Source organism: Schistocerca piceifrons, chromosome 1 (genome assembly GCF_021461385.2).
Source record: "Schistocerca piceifrons isolate TAMUIC-IGC-003096 chromosome 1, iqSchPice1.1, whole genome shotgun sequence".
NCBI lineage: Eukaryota > Metazoa > Arthropoda > Insecta > Orthoptera > Acrididae > Schistocerca > Schistocerca piceifrons.
This window is the reverse complement of record NC_060138.1, coordinates 396,965,943-396,990,460: the sequence shown is the minus strand read 5'-3', so window position 1 is coordinate 396,990,460 and position 24,518 is coordinate 396,965,943. Positions and strand designations below refer to the sequence as shown.

Genomic DNA, 24,518 nt, shown 5'->3' with positions numbered 1-24,518 from the left:
GCTCAGGGAGTCACTGCAGAGGACGACGGACGCATCTGAGCAGGAACGCATATGCTCAAGAGCTCGCAAGATGGCCACCAGCTCTGCAGTAAAAATACTGCTGCCAGCCGGCAAGGAGCGTTGCTCAACATGGGCAGCGTGAGCAAAAGCGTAGGCAGTGCGACCATCAACCAGGGAACCATCAGTGTAGACAGGCTCACAGCCCGGAAATGAGTCGAGGAGCGCAAGAAAACGGCGACGGAGGGCCACAGGCGGAACCGAGTCCTTAGGTCCCTGTGCCAAATCCAGATGGACGGACGGCCGGGACAAACACCAGGGAGGCATAGGTGTACGGACCCGGAAGGGAGGCAGAAGAGGGAATGACCCCAGTTCTGACAGCAGGGACTGGACACGGACAGCTACGGAAAGCCCAGACCGAGGTCGCCGGTCGGGCAGGTGGTGGACCAAGGCAGGGAAAAGCAGGCGACGATTGGGATGGCCTGGCGAGCAATGTACGTGGACAGCATAGTCGGCGAGCAGACGATGGCGGCGAATCCGCAGCGGGGGAACCCCGGCCTCCACCAGTAGACTATCCACGGGACTAGTGCGAAAAGCGCCAGTTGCAAGCCGAACCCCACAGTGGTGTATGGGGTCTAACAACTGCAACACTGAGGGTGACGCAGACCCATAGGCCAGGCACCCATAATCAAGCCGAGACTGCACAAGGGCTCTGTACAAGCGCAGCAGCATGCAGCGATCCGCACCCCAAGATGTGTGGCTAAGGCAGCGGAGGGCGTTGAGGTGCCGCCAGCAGTTTTGCTTCAGCTGAGTAATATGAGGACCCCATGTGAGCCGGGCATCAAACACGATTCCCAAGAAGCGGCAAGTGTCCACCACTTCAAGCAGGTGGCCATCGAGGTAAAGTTCAGGATGAGGGTGGACTGTCCGACGCCTGCAGAAGTGCATAACCCGAGTCTTGGCAGCAGAGAACTGAAAACCATGAGTCAGAGCCCATGATGCTGCCTTGCGAATGGCGACTTGCAGCCTGCGTTTTAAATTTTATCCGTGGTAGTCCGTTTTATGGTTCGATTTAGGGAGGTCCTGCACCTTTCCCTTTCTGTGTCTTTTGTCCTTGTGTCTGTTGCTGTTCTGGTGTGCCGTGAGATGGTTGACTCTTTCCCATTTTTGTTGTCGTGGTCAGTCAACCAGTCTCCGGCCATCTTCCTTTCTTCTGTTTCTTTCTGTCTGGTGTGCCTCTGTCCTGTTCTTGTTTGTAGTGTTTGTTGCTGCATTTGTGTTCTTTTAGCGCCTGGGGGGACGTCTCCTCCCCCTTTGGCTTTTACCTGCTCCGTCGATTTTGGGCTCCCGTAGTCGTGGAGCTAAAGGAGATGCAGAAGTCGTCGGCATACAACGAAGGAGACACCGACGACCCCACTGCTGCAGCCAGACCATTAATGGCCACTAGAAATAACGAGACGCTCAACACCGAGCCCTGCGGGACCCCATTTTCCTGTATATAAGAGGAACTAGAGGTGGCACCGACTTGCACCCGGAAAGAGCGGCGCAATAAAAAGCTTTGAAGAAAAGTCGGGAGCCGACCACGAAGACCCCACCCATGCAGCGTGGCGAGGATGTGATGCCTCCATGTGGTGTCATACGCCTTCCGCAGATCGAAAAATACAGCAACAAGATGCTGACGTCGGGCAAAAGCCGTACGGACAGCAGATTCCAGCCGCACCAAATTGTCCACTGCAGACCGGCCCCGACGGAAGCCACCCTGGGATGGAGCGAGGAGACCGCGCGACTCAAGGACCCAACACAAACGCCGCCCCACCATACGTTCGAGCAATTTGCACAAAACGTTGGTGAGGGTAATGGGACGATAGCTGTCCACCGCCAGTGGGTCCGCACCGGGTTTCAAGATGGGGACAATAACGCCCTCCCGCCATTGCGACGGGAACACGCCTTCGCTCCAAATACGATTAAATATCGCGAGAATGTGTCTCTGGCAGTCCCTGGAGAGATGCTTCAGCATCTGCGCGTGGATGCTGTCTGGGCCTGGTGCTGTATCAGGGCAATCGGCGAGGGCGGCGAGGAATTCCCTCTCGCTGAAAGGAGCATTGTATGTTTCAGAACGACGCGTGTGGAATGAGAACGGCGGCCGCTCGGCTCGCTCCTTTAGAGAGCGAAAGGCGGGGGGATAGGAGGCAGTCGCAGAGCTCTGAGCAAAGTGCGCGGCTAGCCGTTCAGCAATGGCGGCAGCGTCCGTGCAGACAGCGCCGTCCAAGGAGAGCCCAGGGACACCCATAGGGGTCTGGGAGCCATAAATCCGCCGGATCCGGGACCACACGTGCGAGGACGAGACACGGGAGCCCAGGGAGGAGACGTACCTCTCCCAGCACTCCTGCTTACGCCGTGCAATAAGACGACGGGCGAAGGCACGGAGCCTCTTAAAGGCGATGAGGGTCTCCAGAGACGGGTGCCGCCTATGACGCTGGAGAGCCCGCCTACGGTCGCGAATAGCCTCAGCAATCTCTGGCGACCACCAGGGGACAGCCTTCCGCCGAGGGAGGCCAGAGGAACGGGGGATTGCAGCCTCGGCCGCCGAAATGATGGACGTGGTGAAAACACGGACCACCTCGTCAATGTCACCCTGTGGGGGAGACGCAATGGTTACAGCGGAAGTAAAAGCCGGCCAGTCAGCCCTGTGGAGAGCCCAGCGGGGCAAGCGCCCAGAAGAATGACACTGTGGCAGTGACAAATAGATGGGAAAATGGTCACTGCCACACAGGTCAGGATGCACCCTCCAGTGGAGGGATGGGACAAGTCCAGGGCTGCAAATAGAGAGATCGATGGCCGAGAACGAGCCATGGGCCACACTGAAATGTGTGGGAGCACCGGTGTTCAAGAGGCTAAGGTCGAGCTGAGCCAACACATGCTCCACGGCCCGACCGCGATCATCGGAGACAGTCCCACCCCATAGAGGATTGTGGGCATTGAAATCGCCCAGAAGCAGCAATGGTGGCGGGAGTTGAGCCAGCAGCGCAGCCAAGACATGGCGGGGGAGCTCCCCATCCGGAGGAATGTAAACAGAGCATACAGTAATAGCCGGCGAGAGCTCAACCCTGGCAGCAACTGCCTCTAAAGGCGTCTGAAGGTGTACTGGCGAGCTACAGACAGAGTGGTGAACAAAGAGGCAAACCCCACCTGACGCTCGTTGACAGGCAGCACGGTTCTTATAGTATCCCCGATAACCGCGAAGGGCGGGGGTCCGCAGTGCAGGAAACCAAGTTTCCTGCAGAGCAATGCAGAGAACAGGGGAATCACTCAGAAGCATCCGGAGCTCTGGCAGGTGGCGGAAATAACCGCCGCAGTTCCATTGGAGAATGGAAGCAGGAAGGGACTGGGACGGCGTGAATGCGACTAAGAGGCAGACAGCGCTTCAGAGCCAACCGCCGCCACTGGGGGAGAGTCAGCTGAGTCCATAGGAGAGGCCCCCAAGGGTTCCGTGAGGGCGAGATCCGCGGCAGAGGCGAGGATCTCCACCTCATCCCCGGAGCCAGGACTATGTACAGCAGGCGGTGCTGAAACCGCCGGAACGTCCTTCTTCTTGGACACATTCCGTTCCTTCTTCTCGCGTCTGCCCTTAGGGTGAGAGGGCTGGGAGAGCTTCTCTGAAGGAGCGTCGGAGGCTGACGACGACGCAGAAGCCCTACGACCAGCAGGTGGCGGAACCTTCAGCCACTGGCTGACATCTGGCTGGGAAGGAGAAGAAACGGAGGAAGGGAGAGCCCCGAGGGACCCCTTCCGCGAGAGAGGAACCGGCGGAGGCAACGCCGCCGGAGAAGGAGGGGGAGGAATCGAGCCTCCCGGTTGTGGAGCAGATGTCACTCCTGAAGTAAGCTTGGGGGGAGCGACAGAAGAGGGTTTGCCCCCAACTGCTAAGGGGGCAAGAGAGGAAGGCTTGCCCCCGGCACGAGGGGGGCAGACAGAGATACATGGCCCCGAGGGCCCACTGAAGGCGGCACAGATGAAGCGACAACCGTCGCCCGTGCGGGCGACGATAACGTGGCTGCAGCATAAGATGTTCGAAGGGAAGCAGGGTACAACCTTTCATATTTCTGTTTAGCCTCTCGATAAGTAAGCCGGTCCAGGGTCTTAAATTCCATGATCTTCCGCTCCTTATGAAGAACGGGGCAATCCGGCGAGCATGGAGAGTGGTGCTCCCCACAGTTAACACATACAGGCGGAGGTGCACATGGAGAATCAGGATGAGAGGGGCGTCCGCAATCTCGACATGTAGCGCTGGATGGGCAACGGGAGGACATATGCCCAAACTTCCAGCACTGGAAGCACCGCATCGGGGGAGGCACGTATGGCTTGACGTCGCAACGGTAAACCATCACCTTGACCTTCTCGGGCAAGACATCACCCTCAAAGGCCAAGATAAAGGCACCGGTGGCCACCCTGTTTGTCTTGGGTCCTCGATGGACACGACGGACAAAATGCACACCACGTCGTTCCAAGTCGGCTCTCAGCTCGTCATCGGATTGCAACAAGAGGTCACGATGGTAAATAATCCCCTGGACCATATTTAAGCTACTGTGGGGAGTGACGGTAACAGGGACGTCACCCAGCTTATCACACAAGAGCAACGCTCGTGACTGGGCTGGGGAGGACGTCTTGAGGAGGATGGACCCATTCCTCATTTTTGACAACCCCGCCACTTCCCCAAACTTATCCTCCAGGTGTTCCACAAAAAACATAGGCTTCGTCGGAAGAAAGGAGTCACCATCAGTCCTGCTGCAGACAAGGTATTGCGGTACGTAAGGCTCCCGCTTGGCACTAGATCGGCGTCCCTCCCATGGCGCAGCCAACGAGGGGAACGTCTGAGGGTCATACTGCGCAGCATCGAAGTCGACTCTACCTCGCTTAGAGACGCTGGTGGCCGTGCGACCACCAGCTTGATGTGATTTATTGCGCTTCATTGCGCCACATCCGCCCAGATGCCACCTACTCCGAACGAGGGCTCTCCCCAAGGGCGCCACCCAGCCAAAGCAACGGGTACCTGGCCGATATCCCGTTGCCCGGAGTCCCCGTGCCCCAGACAAGATGGGCACATACTCCTTGGCATGCATGGGGAGGAAACAGCTCAGGCATCTGTAGTGCGATCCCTGCGTGGTCAGGGGGCTACCACCAAGAGGGTACATGACGACCCCACCACAACGGACTGGCTACCGTGCTGGATTTTAGGTGTTTAAAGGGTCCACAGTTGTCGTAGGCGCTAAGAAGAAGAGTGCGCACAAGGCGAGGAGGAGACCACCCAGAAGATGTTGGGCGTAGTCCCCCCCCCACGACAATACGTAACATGCAAGCTGGTGGAGCATGATGGACCAATACAAAAACACCACGTAAGGCGTCCTTCCCCAAATGGCACGCACTGACGACGGAAATTTGGAAGAAAAAAGGAGGTCAAACCCAAGAGGGGACCATCACAGAAGGCTGAAACGTTTGAGACTCCTTTTAGTCGCCTCTTACGACAGGCAGGAATACCGCGGGCCTATTCTTACCCCCGAACCCGCAGGGGGTTGTACACACGTATTCTGCGTGCGTGCGGCGGCGACGACGACGACGTTCGCGAGGAGCTAAGGTTATAACTCCAAACAATTTAATTAAAATTATCTGTGACCAGACCATAAGAGACGCTAACGAGGCATCCGAAGGCACTGTCCTGTGCCCCCATAAATTACCAGCCTAGCGTAATGCGGCTGCAAGTGCGGTCCGGCTAACCGCAAAAAAAAAAAAAAAAAAAAAATTACTTAAGATAATCTTAAATTAATTAAAAGAAATCGTGGTGTGTAAGCAACTAACTACTGGGCACATCAACAACTACGACAAGTTTTGCTACCAGCGGAATATCTGATCACTGCAGAATGTTAACCCATTTCAGGCTGTGTTTTAATTAATTTTAGGTGGGCCGATCCCGGCGGTACTGCAATGCCGGGCCAACCCGCTACAGAGGTGGAGCAAGCCCCTAGCACTCCGTCAGAAGCCAAAAATGAGTTTAATATTCTGGTCGTGTGATGCAGGACGTATCAGATATTAAGCTGATAAGAACAGATACTACACTTTTTTTCCCTCCTACCTCCCCTATAGCCCTACCTTTTCCTCTCCAAAAATGCCGCCATCCTCTAGTGTCGACGCAGCACGTAAAGCAGGGTGTTGTTAGTAGCAAGACTTATTGCCATAAACCGAAAATAAAAGCGGAGGCATACTCTGCTATGCCTCAGGGGGCGACGACACACTACTCAGAAACACACCTCCCTCTGCAGGTGTGAGGCAAGTGATGATTTTAAAAACTAAATAGAAAGAAATAAATAAAGACAGAAATGAAGGCAAAATAGAAAAAAAACAGCGACGCAGCACACTCAAACGAACTGGCGAGATAATCCCATCGCCCATAGAATTAACAAAGTAATAATCCTCTAAGATAGATTATGCGTTTTCCAATTTTCCAATAATTTTTCATACAAGGTTCACACAATTCGCATGTTACCAATTTCCATATTATCAGTATCACAGAACAGTCTACTCTAGTGATGCCCAGAAGGCCAATATCAAATCTGGGGTATGGGTAAGTCAAGGGTAGTTTGAAAGTCCGAGTGACAAAGATCCAGGGGTACACTAAGGCAATTCTTATACGAGGTGCCTTAGTTAGCCCGGAACACCTTTTGATAACCATGAACCATTGCAACTTTAAGAAATCTTGCAAAAGTAATGGTATATTTCCGGTCAGATTCCGCCAGGCGATGCTGGCTCCAAAGGTAGTCCATGAAAGAGACAGCATCTGCAAGGCAAAGGTCATAGATCGTGAAAATGGTTTGGCCCAAGAGACACACCATTGCGTTACGTCGTGTTCGGGGGTTGGTCTGAATACCAGGGTTAAGGAACCAGTCGACTGACACATAGTCCAGTGTAGTCCCACCGATCAGCGTTAATAGCACACGTGCAAGGTCCCACACTTCTGTGACGTGAGGGCATAGGAGACGATGCTCTCTGGTGTCTACGTCACCACATCGGCCGCAAGCAGCCGAGGGCCATAGGAGGATGGCCGCCAGGCGATGATTAGTGGGTATTAAATTGTTTACAACGCGATACCATAGCGCTGAAACTTCTGTGGGAAGGGCTAGGTGGTTGATATTAGCCCAAGCGTGGTGCCAGATGACCGACGGTCGTCTGTCCTCCAATTTGTGTGGTGTGAGCTGGCCTCGAAGCGCCTAGTAAAGGCGCTTCGATGTGCGTGCCTTGTCGGTGGCCACTGCTAGGATGTAACTTTGATTGAGGTGATAGTCCTTGACTGTCGTCATCCGGAATGGAATATGTGTCAAGCATACTGGTGCACGCGCCGATTGTAGGCGATAACGGTCGAAAAGCACCGCTGTTGTCCCACCTGGGTCAATCTCACGCAAAGTGGCGATACGGTGAATCAGGATTGCCGCACATTTGTGGGGAAAGTCAATGAGTCCAAGGCGACTATCGACTTTTGGCAGTGTACAAGTCTGTGCATCAACATTGAATAGTGCACGCCGCCACAATAGGCAATATACTGTTTGTGAGATGGCTCTGCTGGTTTGTTTCGGTAGCGTAAGGAGTTGTGCTACATACCATGCCCGTGATAGGATGTAAGTATTAATCAGTTGGATTCGTTGATGGAGGTCGAGTCGTTGATCAGTGTGACTCACGCAAAGTCCTCTGATGCGCGTGAGAATCCGCCTGCACGTGAGTGTTAACATGCGCTGTGGACAGGCAGTCACCTCAAGACCCAAGATACGTTGTTCCCCTACAATCCGGTAGCAAGGGCGTTCGATGGTCAATGATCGTGGTCCTAGTGGGATTAGCACCATTTTGTTGGATTTTAACATGGCACCGGATGCTCGTTCATAAACGTGGAGGACTCGGCGAACCGAATCGATGTTCCTGGCGTTTGCTACAAACACACCTACACCATCCGCCTACGCCACACTGCGGAAGGTGACGCCTGGGAAAGGAACACCATCGACCATCCGTCCGATGTCACGCAGCATGGGGTACAGCGCCAAAGCGATAAAATACACTGACAAAGGACACCCTTGTCGAACTGATCGTCTGATGGGAATTGGTCGTGATCTGCAACCGTTCACAATGATTGTGGAATTTGCTCCATCCAAGAAGTGCCGGATGACTCTTATGAAGTGCTCCCCGAAACCCATCCGCTACATAACGGCCAGCAGGTAGGATGGGAGACCCTATCGGAGGCACCGGCGAAATCTAGGGATCAATTGCAGCCGGGGTTCGAGCGTCGGCGGTGGGTGAGTAAGACAGCATCACGGTATATAGAAGCAGCGGTGAAGGTGGTTCGATTCGAAACGCCACATGATTGAGTGGGACAAAGTACCTTATTCATTCCCTGTTTAAGACGTGAAGCCACACTTCGTGCCACCAACTTATAATCAGTGTTAAGAACGGTGATGGGACGTACGTCTTTAGCCCATCAGTGACCTGTGACCTTTGGATTAAAGCCAATATGTACAGCTAGAAAATCGGCGGGTAGCTCGCAACCAGCAAAAATCTCCTCGCACATTTTGCAGAAGCGGTCTCCTAACAGGCCGGAAAACCTAGCACTTCGATTAGTGCTGGAATGGCACAATCGAAGGGCGGTATCCTTGCGGAGTACCGCCAGAGATGAAAAACCGCAGTGTCAGGGCCTAAATGCTTGCAGCGTGTGCGTTCCACATGAGGGAGTGACATACGGTGGTGCGGGCTGATATGGCAACAGGCGACCGTCGAAAACATCGCAAAAGCAAGTGCCGGAAGGAACGACAATATACGAGAGCACTCGTCAACAGCCCAGTACTACCCTCCATGTCGAGGAGTAAACTGCGACTCCTATTTGAACGCCGCTAGCTGCCAGGGCAGTGGAGAAACCGTGAGGCCGCCCCACAGCAGCGTCAGGCCGGTGCGAGCTATACTGGCGCGAGCTACACCTAGCCGAGTGCTTACGTCGTCCACCACCTACTGCATATGTGTGTGTGCGTGTGTACACACGTATTCTGCGTCCGTGCGGCGGCGACGACGACGACGACGACGTTCGCGAGGAGCTAAGGTTATAACTCCAAACAATTTAATTAAAATTATCTGTGACCAGACCATAAGAGACGCTAACGAGGCATCCGAAGGCACTGTCCTGTGCCCCCATAAATTACCAGCCTAGCGTAATGCGGCTGCAAGTGCGGTCCGGCTAACCGCAAAAAAAAAAAAAAAAATTACTTAAGATAATCTTAAATTAATTAAAAGAAATCGTGGTGTGTAAGCAACTAACTACTGGGCACATCAACAACTACGACAAGTTTTGCTACCAGCGGAATATCTGATCACTGCAGAATGTTAACCCATTTCAGGCTGTGTTTTAATTAATTTTAGGTGGGCCGATCCCGGCGGTACTGCAATGCCGGGCCAACCCGCTACAGAGGTGGAGCAAGCCCCTAGCACTCCGTCAGAAGCCAAAAATGAGTTTAATATTCTGGTCGTGTGATGCAGGACGTATCAGATATTAAGCTGATAAGAACAGATACTACACTTTTTTTCCCTCCTACCTCCCCTATAGCCCTACCTTTTCCTCTCCAAAAATGCCGCCATCCTCTAGTGTCGACGCAGCACGTAAAGCAGGGTGTTGTTAGTAGCAAGACTTATTGCCATAAACCGAAAATAAAAGCGGAGGCATACTCTGCTATGCCTCAGGGGGCGACGACACACTACTCAGAAACACACCTCCCTCTGCAGGTGTGAGGCAAGTGATGATTTTAAAAACTAAATAGAAAGAAATAAATAAAGACAGAAATGAAGGCAAAATAAAAAAAAAACAGCGACGCAGCACACTCAAACGAACTGGCGAGATAATCCCATCGCCCATAGAATTAACAAAGTAATAATCCTCTAAGATAGATTATGCGTTTTCCAATTTTCCAATAATTTTTCATACAAGGTTCACACAATTCGCATGTTACCAATTTCCATATTATCAGTATCACAGAACAGTCTACTCTAGTGATGCCCAGAAGGCCAATATCAAATCTGGGGTATGGGTAAGTCAAGGGTAGTTTGAAAGTCCGAGTGACAAAGATCCAGGGGTACACTCAGGCAATTCTTATATGAGGTGCCTTAGTTAGCCCGGAACACCTTTTGATAACCATGAACCATTGCAACTTTAAGAAATCTTGCAAAAGTAATGGTATATTTCCGGTCAGATTCCGCCAGGCGATGCTGGCTCCAAAGGTAGTCCATGAAAGAGACAGCATCTGCGAGGCAAAGGTCATAGATCGTGAAAATGGTTTGGCCCAAGAGACACACCATTGCGTTACGTCGTGTTCGGGGGTTGGTCTGAATACCAGGGTTAAGGAACCAGTCGACTGACACATAGTCCAGTGTAGTCCCACCGATCAGCGTTAATAGCACACGTGCAAGGTCCCACACTTCTGTGACGTGAGGGCATAGGAGACGATGCTCTCTGGTGTCTACGTCACCACATCGGCCGCAAGCAGCCGAGGGCCATAGGAGGATGGCCGCCAGGCGATGATTAGTGGGTATTAAATTGTTTACAACGCGATACCATAGCGCTGAAACTTCTGTGGGAAGGGCTAGGTGGTTGATATTAGCCCAAGCGTGGTGCCAGATGACCGACGGTCGTCTGTCCTCCAATTTGTGTGGTGTGAGCTGGCCTCGAAGCGCCTAGTAAAGGCGCTTCGATGTGCGTGCCTTGTCGGTGGCCACTGCTAGGATGTAACTTTGATTGAGGTGATAGTCCTTGACTGTCGTCATCCGGAATGGAATATGTGTCAAGCATACTGGTGCACGCGCCGATTGTAGGCGATAACGGTCGAAAAGCACCGCTGTTGTCCCACCTGGGTCAATCTCACGCAAAGTGGCGATACGGTGAATCAGGATTGCCGCACATTTGTGGGGAAAGTCAATGAGTCCAAGGCGACTATCGACTTTTGGCAGTGTACAAGTCTGTGCATCAACTTTGAATAGTGCACGCCGCCACAATAGGCAATATACTGTTTGTGAGATGGCTCTGCTGGTTTGTTTCGGTAGCGTAAGGAGTTGTGCTACATACCATGCCCGTGATAGGATGTAAGTATTAATCAGTTGGATTCGTTGATGGAGGTCGAGTCGTTGATCAGTGTGACTCACGCAAAGTCCTCTGATGCGCGTGAGAATCCGCCTGCACGTGAGTGTTAACATGCGCTGTGGACAGGCAGTCACCTCAAGACCCAAGATACGTTGTTCCCCTACAATCCGGTAGCATGGGCGTTCGATGGTCAATGATCGTGGTCCTAGTGGGATTAGCACCATTTTGTTGGATTTTAACATGGCACCGGATGCTCGTTCATAAACGTGGAGGACTCGGCGAACCGAATCGATGTCCCTGGCGTTTGCTACAAACACACCTACACCATCCGCCTACGCCACACTGCGGAAGGTGACGCCTGGGAAAGGAACACCATCGACCATCCGTCCGATGTCACGCAGCATGGGGTACAGCGCCAAAGCGATAAAATACACTGACAAGGGACACCCTTGTCGAACTGATCGTCTGATGGGAATTGGTCGTGATCTGCAATCGTTCACAATGATTGTGGAATTTGCTCCATCCAAGAAGTGCCGGATGACTCTTATGAAGTGCTCCCCGAAACCCATCCGCTACATAACGGCCAGCAGGTAGGATGGGAGACCCTATCGGAGGCACCGGCGAAATCTAGGGATCAATTGCAGCCGGGGTTCGAGCGTCGGCGGTGAGTGAGTAACACAGCATCACGGTATATAGAAGCAGCGGTGAAGGTGGTTCGATTCGAAACGCCACATGATTGAGTGGGACAAAGTACCTTATTCATTCCCTGTTTAAGACGTGAAGCCACACTTCGTGCCACCAACTTATAATCAGTGTTAAGAACGGTGATGGGACGTACGTCTTTAGCCCATCAGTGACCTGTGACCTTTGGATTAAAGCCAATACGTACAGCTAGAAAATCGGCGGGTAGCTCGCAACCAGCAAAAATCTCCTCGCACATTTTGCAGAAGCGGTCTCCTAACAGGCCGGAAAACCTAGCACTTCGATTAGTGCTGGAATGGCACAATCGAAGGGCGGTATCCTTGCGGAGTACCGCCAGAGATGAAAAACCGCAGTGTCAGGCCCTAAATGCTTGCAGCGTGTGCGTTCCACATGAGGGAGTGACATACGGTGGTGCGGGCTGATATGGCAACAGGCGACCGTCGAAAACATCGCAAAAGCAAGTGCCGGAAGGAACGACAATATACGAGAGCACTCGTCAACAGCCCAGTACTACCCTCCATGTCGAGGAGTAAACTGCGACTCCTATTTGAACGCCGCTAGCTGCCAGGGCAGTGGAGAAGCCGTGAGGCCGCCCCACAGCAGCGTCAGGCCGGTGCGAGCTATACTGGCGCGAGCTACACCTAGCCGAGTGCTTACGTCGTCCACCACCTACTGCATATGTGTGTGTGCGTGTGTACACACGTTGGTTGTTGGTTGTTGTGATGTTTAAGGGGGACTAAACAGCGAAGGTCATCAGTCCCCCATTCCAAAATCAGGCGAGCCCAAAATCGACGGAGCAGGTAAAAGCCAAAGGGGGAGGAGACGTCCCCCCAGGCGCTAAAAGAACACAAATGCAGCAACAAACACTACAAACAAGAACAGGACAGAGGCACACCAGACAGAAAGAAACAGAAGAAAGGAAGATGGCCGGAGACTGGTTGACTGACCACGACAACAAAAATGGGAAAGAGTCAACCATCTCACGGCACACCAGAACAGCAACAGACACAAGGACAAAAGACACAGAAAGGGAAAGGTGCAGGACCTCCCTAAATCGAACCATAAAACGGACTACCACGGATAAAATTTAAAACGTCATCAGCCCTGGAGGCATCGTCAGATAAAACCAAAGCCAAAGTGCCCGGGAGATTAAAAGATTGCCGGAGTGTGCGCAGTCGAAGACACTCCAGCAAAATGTGGCCGACCGTCAGCCGGGACCCACACTGACACAGGGGGGGATCCTCCTGACGCAAGAGATGGCCGTGCGTCAGGTACGTATGGCCGATGCGCAGCCGACACAGGACTACCGAGTCCCTGCGAGAAGCCCGCAGGGAGGAACGCCACACGGCGGTCGTCTCCTTGACAGCCCGCAGTTTATTCGGGGCTGTCATGCCACCCCACTCAGCAGCCCACATCCCAATCAGCTTACGGCGCAACACCATCTGCTGGTCGCGAGCCGTAAGGCCGATCTCCAAAGCCAGGGCGTCGATCGCCCCTTTGGCCAGCCTGTCTACACGTTCGTTCCCTGGGATGCCAACATGACCGGGCGTCCAAACCAGGACCACCGAACGACCAGAACGGGCAATGGCGGAAACAGTCTCCTGAATGGAGGACACCAGAGGAGAGGAGGGATAGCAGCGGTCGATGGCCTGGAGGCTGCTCAGGGAGTCACTGCAGAGGACGACGGACGCATCTGAGCAGGAACGCATATGCTCAAGAGCTCGCAAGATGGCCACCAGCTCTGCAGTAAAAATACTGCTGCCAGCCGGCAAGGAGCGTTGCTCAACATGGGCAGCGTGAGCAAAAGCGTAGGCAGTGCGACCATCAACCAGGGAACCATCAGTGTAGACAGGCTCACAGCCCGGAAATGAGTCGAGGAGCGCAAGAAAACGGCGACGGAGGGCCACAGGCGGAACCGAGTCCTTAGGTCCCTGTGCCAAATCCAGATGGACGGACGGCCGGGACAAACACCAGGGAGGCATAGGTGTACGGACCCGGAAGGGAGGCAGAAGAGGGAATGACCCCAGTTCTGACAGCAGGGACTGGACACGGACAGCTACGGAAAGCCCAGACCGAGGTCGCCGGTCGGGCAGGTGGTGGACCAAGGCAGGGAAAAGCAGGCGACGATTGGGATGGCCTGGCGAGCAATGTACGTGGACAGCATAGTCGGCGAGCAGACGATGGCGGCGAATCCGCAGCGGGGGAACCCCGGCCTCCACCAGTAGACTATCCACGGGACTAGTGCGAAAAGCGCCAGTTGCAAGCCGAACCCCACAGTGGTGTATGGGGTCTAACAACTGCAACACTGAGGGTGACGCAGACCCATAGGCCAGGCACCCATAATCAAGCCGAGACTGCACAAGGGCTCTGTACAAGCGCAGCAGCATGCAGCGATCCGCACCCCAAGATGTGTGGCTAAGGCAGCGGAGGGCGTTGAGGTGCCGCCAGCAGTTTTGCTTCAGCTGAGTAATATGAGGACCCCATGTGAGCCGGGCATCAAACACGATTCCCAAGAAGCGGCAAGTGTCCACCACTTCAAGCAGGTGGCCATCGAGGTAAAGTTCAGGATGAGGGTGGACTGTCCGACGCCTGCAGAAGTGCATAACCCGAGTCTTGGCAGCAGAGAACTGAAAACCATGAGTCAGAGCCCATGATGCTGCCTTGCGAATGGCGACTTGCAGCCTGCGTTCGGCGACTCCCGTAGTCGTGGAGCTAAAGGAGATGCAGAAGTCGTCGGCATACAACGAAGGAGACACCGACGACCCCACTGCTGCAGCCAGACCATTAATGGCCACTAGAAATAACGAGACGCTCAACACCGAGCCCTGCGGGACCCCATTTTCCTGTATATAAGAGGAACTAGAGGTGGCACCGACTTGCACCCGGAAAGAGCGGCGCAATAAAAAGCTTTGAAGAAAAGTCGGGAGCCGACCACGAAGACCCCACCCATGCAGCGTGGCGAGGATGTGATGCCTCCATGTGGTGTCATACGCCTTCCGCAGATCGAAAAATACAGCAACAAGATGCTGACGTCGGGCAAAAGCCGTACGGACAGCAGATTCCAGCCGCACCAAATTGTCCACTGCAGACCGGCCCCGACGGAAGCCACCCTGGGATGGAGCGAGGAGACCGCGCGACTCAAGGACCCAACACAAACGCCGCCCCACCATACGTTCGAGCAATTTGCACAAAACGTTGGTGAGGGTAATGGGACGATAGCTGTCCACCGCCAGTGGGTCCGCACCGGGTTTCAAGATGGGGACAATAACGCCCTCCCGCCATTGCGACGGGAACACGCCTTCGCTCCAAATACGATTAAATATCGCGAGAATGTGTCTCTGGCAGTCCCTGGAGAGATGCTTCAGCATCTGCGCGTGGATGCTGTCTGGGCCTGGTGCTGTATCAGGGCAATCGGCGAGGGCGGCGAGGAATTCCCTCTCGCTGAAAGGAGCATTGTATGTTTCAGAACGACGCGTGTGGAATGAGAACGGCGGCCGCTCGGCTCGCTCCTTTAGAGAGCGAAAGGCGGGGGGATAGGAGGCAGTCGCAGAGCTCTGAGCAAAGTGCGCGGCTAGCCGTTCAGCAATGGCGGCAGCGTCCGTGCAGACAGCGCCGTCCAAGGAGAGCCCAGGGACACCCATAGGGGTCTGGGAGCCATAAATCCGCCGGATCCGGGACCACACGTGCGAGGACGAGACACGGGAGCCCAGGGAGGAGACGTACCTCTCCCAGCACTCCTGCTTACGCCGTGCAATAAGACGACGGGCGAAGGCACGGAGCCTCTTAAAGGCGATGAGGGTCTCCAGAGACGGGTGCCGCCTATGACGCTGGAGAGCCCGCCTACGGTCGCGAATAGCCTCAGCAATCTCTGGCGACCACCAGGGGACAGCCTTCCGCCGAGGGAGGCCAGAGGAACGGGGGATTGCAGCCTCGGCCGCCGAAATGATGGACGTGGTGAAAACACGGACCACCTCGTCAATGTCACCCTGTGGGGGAGACGCAATGGTTACAGCGGAAGTAAAAGCCGGCCAGTCAGCCCTGTGGAGAGCCCAGCGGGGCAAGCGCCCAGAAGAATGACACTGTGGCAGTGACAAATAGATGGGAAAATGGTCACTGCCACACAGGTCAGGATGCACCCTCCAGTGGAGGGATGGGACAAGTCCAGGGCTGCAAATAGAGAGATCGATGGCCGAGAACGAGCCATGGGCCACACTGAAATGTGTGGGAGCACCGGTGTTCAAGAGGCTAAGGTCGAGCTGAGCCAACACATGCTCCACGGCCCGACCGCGATCATCGGAGACAGTCCCACCCCATAGAGGATTGTGGGCATTGAAATCGCCCAGAAGCAGCAATGGTGGCGGGAGTTGAGCCAGCAGCGCAGCCAAGACATGGCGGGGGAGCTCCCCATCCGGAGGAATGTAAACAGAGCATACAGTAATAGCCGGCGAGAGCTCAACCCTGGCAGCAACTGCCTCTAAAGGCGTCTGAAGGTGTACTGGCGAGCTACAGACAGAGTGGTGAACAAAGAGGCAAACCCCACCTGACGCTCGTTGACAGGCAGCACGGTTCTTATAGTATCCCCGATAACCGTGAAGGGCGGGGGTCCGCAGTGCAGGAAACCAAGTTTCCTGCAGAGCAATGCAGAGAACAGGGGAATCACTCAGAAGCATCCGGAGCTCTGGCAGGTGGCGGAAATAACCGCCGCAGTTCCATTGGAGAATGGAAGCAGGAAGGGACTGGGACGGCGTGAATGCGACTAAGAGGCAGACAGCGCTTCAGAGCCAACCGCCGCCACTGGGGGAGAGTCAGCTGAGTCCATAGGAGAGGCCCCCAAGGGTTCCGTGAGGGCGAGATCCGCGGCAGAGGCGAGGATCTCCACCTCATCCCCGGAGCCAGGACTATGTACAGCAGGCGGTGCTGAAACCGCCGGAACGTCCTTCTTCTTGGACACATTCCGTTCCTTCTTCTCGCGTCTGCCCTTAGGGTGAGAGGGCTGGGAGAGCTTCTCTGAAGGAGCGTCGGAGGCTGACGACGACGCAGAAGCCCTACGACCAGCAGGTGGCGGAACCTTCAGCCACTGGCTGACATCTGGCTGGGAAGGAGAAGAAACGGAGGAAGGGAGAGCCCCGAGGGACCCCTTCCGCGAGAGAGGAACCGGCGGAGGCAACGCCGCCGGAGAAGGAGGGGGAGGAATCGAGCCTCCCGGTTGTGGAGCAGATGTCACTCCTGAAGTAAGCTTGGGGGGAGCGACAGAAGAGGGTTTGCCCCCAACTGCTAAGGGGGCAAGAGAGGAAGGCTTGCCCCCGGCACGAGGGGGGCAGACAGAGATACATGGCCCCGAGGGCCCACTGAAGGCGGCACAGATGAAGCGACAACCGTCGCCCGTGCGGGCGACGATAACGTGGCTGCAGCATAAGATGTTCGAAGGGAAGCAGGGTACAACCTTTCATATTTCTGTTTAGCCTCTCGATAAGTAAGCCGGTCCAGGGTCTTAAATTCCATGATCTTCCGCTCCTTATGAAGAACGGGGCAATCCGGCGAGCATGGAGAGTGGTGCTCCCCACAGTTAACACATACAGGCGGAGGTGCACATGGAGAATCAGGATGAGAGGGGCGTCCGCAATCTCGACATGTAGCGCTGGATGGGCAACGGGAGGACATATGCCCAAACTTCCAGCACTGGAAGCACCGCATCGGGGGAGGCACGTATGGCTTGACGTCGCAACGGTAAACCATCACCTTGACCTTCTCGGGCAAGACATCACCCTCAAAGGCCAAGATAAAGGCACCGGTGGCCACCCTGTTTGTCTTGGGTCCTCGATGGACACGACGGACAAAATGCACACCACGTCGTTCCAAGTCGGCTCTCAGCTCGTCATCGGATTGCAACAAGAGGTCACGATGGTAAATAATCCCCTGGACCATATTTAAGCTACTGTGGGGAGTGACGGTAACAGGGACGTCACCCAGCTTATCACACAAGAGCAACGCTCGTGACTGGGCTGGGGAGGACGTCTTGAGGAGGATGGACCCATTCCTCATTTTTGACAACCCCGCCACTTCCCCAAACTTATCCTCCAGGTGTTCCACAAAAAACATAGGCTTCGTCGGAAGAAAGGAGTCACCATCAGTCCTGCTGCAGACAAGGTATTGCGGTACGTAAGGCTCCCGCTTGGCACTAGATCGGCGTCCCTCCCATGGCGCAGCCAACGAGGGGAACGTCTGAGGGTCATACTGCGCAGCATCGAAGTCGACTCTACCTCGCTTAGAGACGCTGGTGGCCGTGCGACCACCAGCTTGATGTGATTTATTGCGCTTCATTGCGCCACATCCGCCCAGATGCCACCTACTCCGAACGAGGGCTCTCCCCAAGGGCGCCACCCAGCCAAAGCAACGGGTACCTGGCCGATATCCCGTTGCCCGGAGTCCCCGTGCCCCAGACAAGATGGGCACATACTCCTTGGCATGCATGGGGAGGAAACAGCTCAGGCATCTGTAGTGCGATCCCTGCGTGGTCAGGGGGCTACCACCAAGAGGGTACATGACGACCCCACCACAACGGACTGGCTACCGTGCTGGATTTTAGGTGTTTAAAGGGTCCACAGTTGTCGTAGGCGCTAAGAAGAAGAGTGCGCACAAGGCGAGGAGGAGACCACCCAGAAGATGTTGGGCGTAGTCCCCCCCCCACGACAATACGTAACATGCAAGCTGGTGGAGCATGATGGACCAATACAAAAACACCACGTAAGGCGTCCTTCCCCAAATGGCACGCACTGACGACGGAAATTTGGAAGAAAAAAGGAGGTCAAACCCAAGAGGGGACCATCACAGAAGGCTGAAACGTTTGAGACTCCTTTTAGTCGCCTCTTACGACAGGCAGGAATACCGCGGGCCTATTCTTACCCCCGAACCCGCAGGGGGTTGTACACACGTATTCTGCGTGCGTGCGGCGGCGACGACGACGACGTTCGCGAGGAGCTAAGGTTATAACTCCAAACAATTTAATTAAAATTATCTGTGACCAGACCATAAGAGACGCTAACGAGGCATCCGAAGGCACTGTCCTGTGCCCCCATAAATTACCAGCCTAGCGTAATGCGGCTGCAAGTGCGGTCCGGCTAACCGCAAAAAAAAAAAAAAAAAAAAAAAATTACTTAAGATAATCTTAAATTAATTAAAAGAAATCGTGGTGTGTAAGCAACTAACTACTGGGCACATCAACAACTACGACAAGTTTTGCTACCAGCGGAATATCTGATCACTGCAGAATGTTAACCCATTTCAGGCTGTGTTTTAATTAATTTTAGGTGGGCCGATCCCGGCGGTACTGCAATGCCGGGCCAACCCGCTACAGAGGTGGAGCAAGCCCCTAGCACTCCGTCAGAAGCCAAAAATGAGTTTAATATTCTGGTCGTGTGATGCAGGACGTATCAGATATTAAGCTGATAAGAACAGATACTACACTTTTTTTCCCTCCTACCTCCCCTATAGCCCTACCTTTTCCTCTCCAAAAATGCCGCCATCCTCTAGTGTCGACGCAGCACGTAAAGCAGGGTGTTGTTAGTAGCAAGACTTATTGCCATAAACCGAAAATAAAAGCGGAGGCATACTCTGCTATGCCTCAGGGGGCGACGACACACTACTCAGAAACACACCTCCCTCTGCAGGTGTGAGGCAAGTGATGATTTTAAAAACTAAATAGAAAGAAATAAATAAAGACAGAAATGAAGGCAAAATAGAAAAAAAACAGCGACGCAGCACACTCAAACGAACTGGCGAGATAATCCCATCGCCCATAGAATTAACAAAGTAATAATCCTCTAAGATAGATTATGCGTTTTCCAATTTTCCAATAATTTTTCATACAAGGTTCACACAATTCGCATGTTACCAATTTCCATATTATCAGTATCACAGAACAGTCTACTCTAGTGATGCCCAGAAGGCCAATATCAAATCTGGGGTATGGGTAAGTCAAGGGTAGTTTGAAAGTCCGAGTGACAAAGATCCAGGGGTACACTCAGGCAATTCTTATACGAGGTGCCTTAGTTAGCCCGGAACACCTTTTGATAACCATGAACCATTGCAACTTTAAGAAATCTTGCAAAAGTAATGGTATATTTCCGGTCAGATTCCGCCAGGCGATGCTGGCTCCAAAGGTAGTCCATGAAAGAGACAGCATCTGCAAGGCAAAGGTCATAGATCGTGAAAATGGTTTGGCCCAAGAGACACACCATTGCGTTACGTCGTGTTCGGGGGTTGGTCTGAATACCAGGGTTAAGGAACCAGTCGACTGACACATAGTCCAGTGTAGTCCCACCGATCAGCGTTAATAGCACACGTGCAAGGTCCCACACTTCTGTGACGTGAGGGCATAGGAGACGATGCTCTCTGGTGTCTACGTCACCACATCGGCCGCAAGCAGCCGAGGGCCATAGGAGGATGGCCGCCAGGCGATGATTAGTGGGTATTAAATTGTTTACAACGCGATACCATAGCGCTGAAACTTCTGTGGGAAGGGCTAGGTGGTTGATATTAGCCCAAGCGTGGTGCCAGATGACCGACGGTCGTCTGTCCTCCAATTTGTGTGGTGTGAGCTGGCCTCGAAGCGCCTAGTAAAGGCGCTTCGATGTGCGTGCCTTGTCGGTGGCCACTGCTAGGATGTAACTTTGATTGAGGTGATAGTCCTTGACTGTCGTCATCCGGAATGGAATATGTGTCAAGCATACTGGTGCACGCGCCGATTGTAGGCGATAACGGTCGAAAAGCACCGCTGTTGTCCCACCTGGGTCAATCTCACGCAAAGTGGCGATACGGTGAATCAGGATTGCCGCACATTTGTGGGGAAAGTCAATGAGTCCAAGGCGACTATCGACTTTTGGCAGTGTACAAGTCTGTGCATCAACATTGAATAGTGCACGCCGCCACAATAGGCAATATACTGTTTGTGAGATGGCTCTGCTGGTTTGTTTCGGTAGCGTAAGGAGTTGTGCTACATACCATGCCCGTGATAGGATGTAAGTATTAATCAGTTGGATTCGTTGATGGAGGTCGAGTCGTTGATCAGTGTGACTCACGCAAAGTCCTCTGATGCGCGTGAGAATCCGCCTGCACGTGAGTGTTAACATGCGCTGTGGACAGGCAGTCACCTCAAGACCCAAGATACGTTGTTCCCCTACAATCCGGTAGCAAGGGCGTTCGATGGTCAATGATCGTGGTCCTAGTGGGATTAGCACCATTTTGTTGGATTTTAACATGGCACCGGATGCTCGTTCATAAACGTGGAGGACTCGGCGAACCGAATCGATGTTCCTGGCGTTTGCTACAAACACACCTACACCATCCGCCTACGCCACACTGCGGAAGGTGACGCCTGGGAAAGGAACACCATCGACCATCCGTCCGATGTCACGCAGCATGGGGTACAGCGCCAAAGCGATAAAATACACTGACAAAGGACACCCTTGTCGAACTGATCGTCTGATGGGAATTGGTCGTGATCTGCAACCGTTCACAATGATTGTGGAATTTGCTCCATCCAAGAAGTGCCGGATGACTCTTATGAAGTGCTCCCCGAAACCCATCCGCTACATAACGGCCAGCAGGTAGGATGGGAGACCCTATCGGAGGCACCGGCGAAATCTAGGGATCAATTGCAGCCGGGGTTCGAGCGTCGGCGGTGGGTGAGTAAGACAGCATCACGGTATATAGAAGCAGCGGTGAAGGTGGTTCGATTCGAAACGCCACATGATTGAGTGGGACAAAGTACCTTATTCATTCCCTGTTTAAGACGTGAAGCCACACTTCGTGCCACCAACTTATAATCAGTGTTAAGAACGGTGATGGGACGTACGTCTTTAGCCCATCAGTGACCTGTGACCTTTGGATTAAAGCCAATATGTACAGCTAGAAAATCGGCGGGTAGCTCGCAACCAGCAAAAATCTCCTCGCACATTTTGCAGAAGCGGTCTCCTAACAGGCCGGAAAACCTAGCACTTCGATTAGTGCTGGAATGGCACAATCGAAGGGCGGTATCCTTGCGGAGTACCGCCAGAGATGAAAAACCGCAGTGTCAGGGCCTAAATGCTTGCAGCGTGTGCGTTCCACATGAGGGAGTGACATACGGTGGTGCGGGCTGATATGGCAACAGGCGACCGTCGAAAACATCGCAAAAGCAAGTGCCGGAAGGAACGACAATATACGAGAGCACTCGTCAACAGCCCAGTACTACCCTCCATGTCGAGGAGTAAACTGCGACTCCTATTTGAACGCCGCTAGCTGCCAGGGCAGTGGAGAAGCCGTGAGGCCGCCCCACAGCAGCGTCAGGCCGGTGCGAGCTATACTGGCGCGAGCTACACCTAGCCGAGTGCTTACGTCGTCCACCACCTACTGCATATGTGTGTGTGCGTGTGTACACACGTATTCTGCGTGCGTGCGGCGGCGACGACGACGACGTTCGCGAGGAGCTAAGGTTATAACTCCAAACAATTTAATTAAAATTATCTGTGACCAGACCATAAGAGACGCTAACGAGGCATCCGAAGGCACTGTCCTGTGCCCCCATAAATTACCAGCCTAGCGTAATGCGGCTGCAAGTGCGGTCCGGCTAACCGCAAAAAAAAAAAAAAAAAAAAAAAATTACTTAAGATAATCTTAAATTAATTAAAAGAAATCGTGGTGTGTAAGCAACTAACTACTGGGCACATCAACAACTACGACAAGTTTTGCTACCAGCGGAATATCTGATCACTGCAGAATGTTAACCCATTTCAGGCTGTGTTTTAATTAATTTTAGGTGGGCCGATCCCGGCGGTACTGCAATGCCGGGCCAACCCGCTACAGAGGTGGAGCAAGCCCCTAGCACTCCGTCAGAAGCCAAAAATGAGTTTAATATTCTGGTCGTGTGATGCAGGACGTATCAGATATTAAGCTGATAAGAACAGATACTACACTTTTTTTCCCTCCTACCTCCCCTATAGCCCTACCTTTTCCTCTCCAAAAATGCCGCCATCCTCTAGTGTCGACGCAGCACGTAAAGCAGGGTGTTGTTAGTAGCAAGACTTATTGCCATAAACCGAAAATAAAAGCGGAGGCATACTCTGCTATGCCTCAGGGGGCGACGACACACTACTCAGAAACACACCTCCCTCTGCAGGTGTGAGGCAAGTGATGATTTTAAAAACTAAATAGAAAGAAATAAATAAAGACAGAAATGAAGGCAAAATAAAAAAAAAACAGCGACGCAGCACACTCAAACGAACTGGCGAGATAATCCCATCGCCCATAGAATTAACAAAGTAATAATCCTCTAAGATAGATTATGCGTTTTCCAATTTTCCAATAATTTTTCATACAAGGTTCACACAATTCGCATGTTACCAATTTCCATATTATCAGTATCACAGAACAGTCTACTCTAGTGATGCCCAGAAGGCCAATATCAAATCTGGGGTATGGGTAAGTCAAGGGTAGTTTGAAAGTCCGAGTGACAAAGATCCAGGGGTACACTCAGGCAATTCTTATACGAGGTGCCTTAGTTAGCCCGGAACACCTTTTGATAACCATGAACCATTGCAACTTTAAGAAATCTTGCAAAAGTAATGGTATATTTCCGGTCAGATTCCGCCAGGCGATGCTGGCTCCAAAGGTAGTCCATGAAAGAGACAGCATCTGCGAGGCAAAGGTCATAGATCGTGAAAATGCTTTGGCCCAAGAGACACACCATTGCGTTACGTCGTGTTCGGGGGTTGGTCTGAACACCAGGGTTAAGGAACCAGTCGACTGACACATAGTCCAGTGTAGTCCCACCGATCAGCGTTAATAGCACACGTGCAAGGTCCCACACTTCTGTGACGTGAGGGCATAGGAGACGATGCTCTCTGGTGTCTACGTCACCACATCGGCCGCAAGCAGCCGAGGGCCATAGGAGGATGGCCGCCAGGCGATGATTAGTGGGTATTAAATTGTTTACAACGCGATACCATAGCGCTGAAACTTCTGTGGGAAGGGCTAGGTGGTTGATATTAGCCCAAGCGTGGTGCCAGATGACCGACGGTCGTCTGTCCTCCAATTTGTGTGGTGTGAGCTGGCCTCGAAGCGCCTAGTAAAGGCGCTTCGATGTGCGTGCCTTGTCGGTGGCCACTGCTAGGATGTAACTTTGATTGAGGTGATAGTCCTTGACTGTCGTCATCCGGAATGGAATATGTGTCAAGCATACTGGTGCACGCGCCGATTGTAGGCGATAACGGTCGAAAAGCACCGCTGTTGTCCCACCTGGGTCAATCTCACGCAAAGTGGCGATACGGTGAATCAGGATTGCCGCACATTTGTGGGGAAAGTCAATGAGTCCAAGGCGACTGTCGACTTTTGGCAGTGTACAAGTCTGTGCATCAACATTGAATAGTGCACGCCGCCACAATAGGCAATATACTGTTTGTGAGATGGCTCTGCTGGTTTGTTTCGGTAGCGTAAGGAGTTGTGCTACATACCATGCCCGTGATAGGATGTAAGTATTAATCAGTTGGATTCGTTGATGGAGGTCGAGTCGTTGATCAGTGTGACTCACGCAAAGTCCTCTGATGCGCGTGAGAATCCGCCTGCACGTGAGTGTTAACATGCGCTGTGGACAGGCAGTCACCTCAAGACCCAAGATACGTTGTTCCCCTACAAT

At 53.2% G+C, this 24,518-nt stretch overlaps 4 pseudogenes; all 4 read right to left on the bottom strand.

Annotated features, from left to right (window-relative positions):
* Positions 1 to 5,946: 5,946 nt before the first annotated feature.
* On the bottom strand, positions 5,947 to 6,159 carry LOC124720499 (annotated as a pseudogene).
* A 3,274-nt stretch (positions 6,160 to 9,433) lies between these two features.
* On the bottom strand, positions 9,434 to 9,646 carry LOC124720491 (annotated as a pseudogene).
* Positions 9,647 to 19,150: 9,504 nt separating this feature from the next.
* On the bottom strand, positions 19,151 to 19,363 carry LOC124720485 (annotated as a pseudogene).
* Positions 19,364 to 22,638: 3,275 nt separating this feature from the next.
* LOC124720474 lies at positions 22,639 to 22,851 on the bottom strand (annotated as a pseudogene).
* Between the last annotated feature and the right edge of the window lie 1,667 nt (positions 22,852 to 24,518).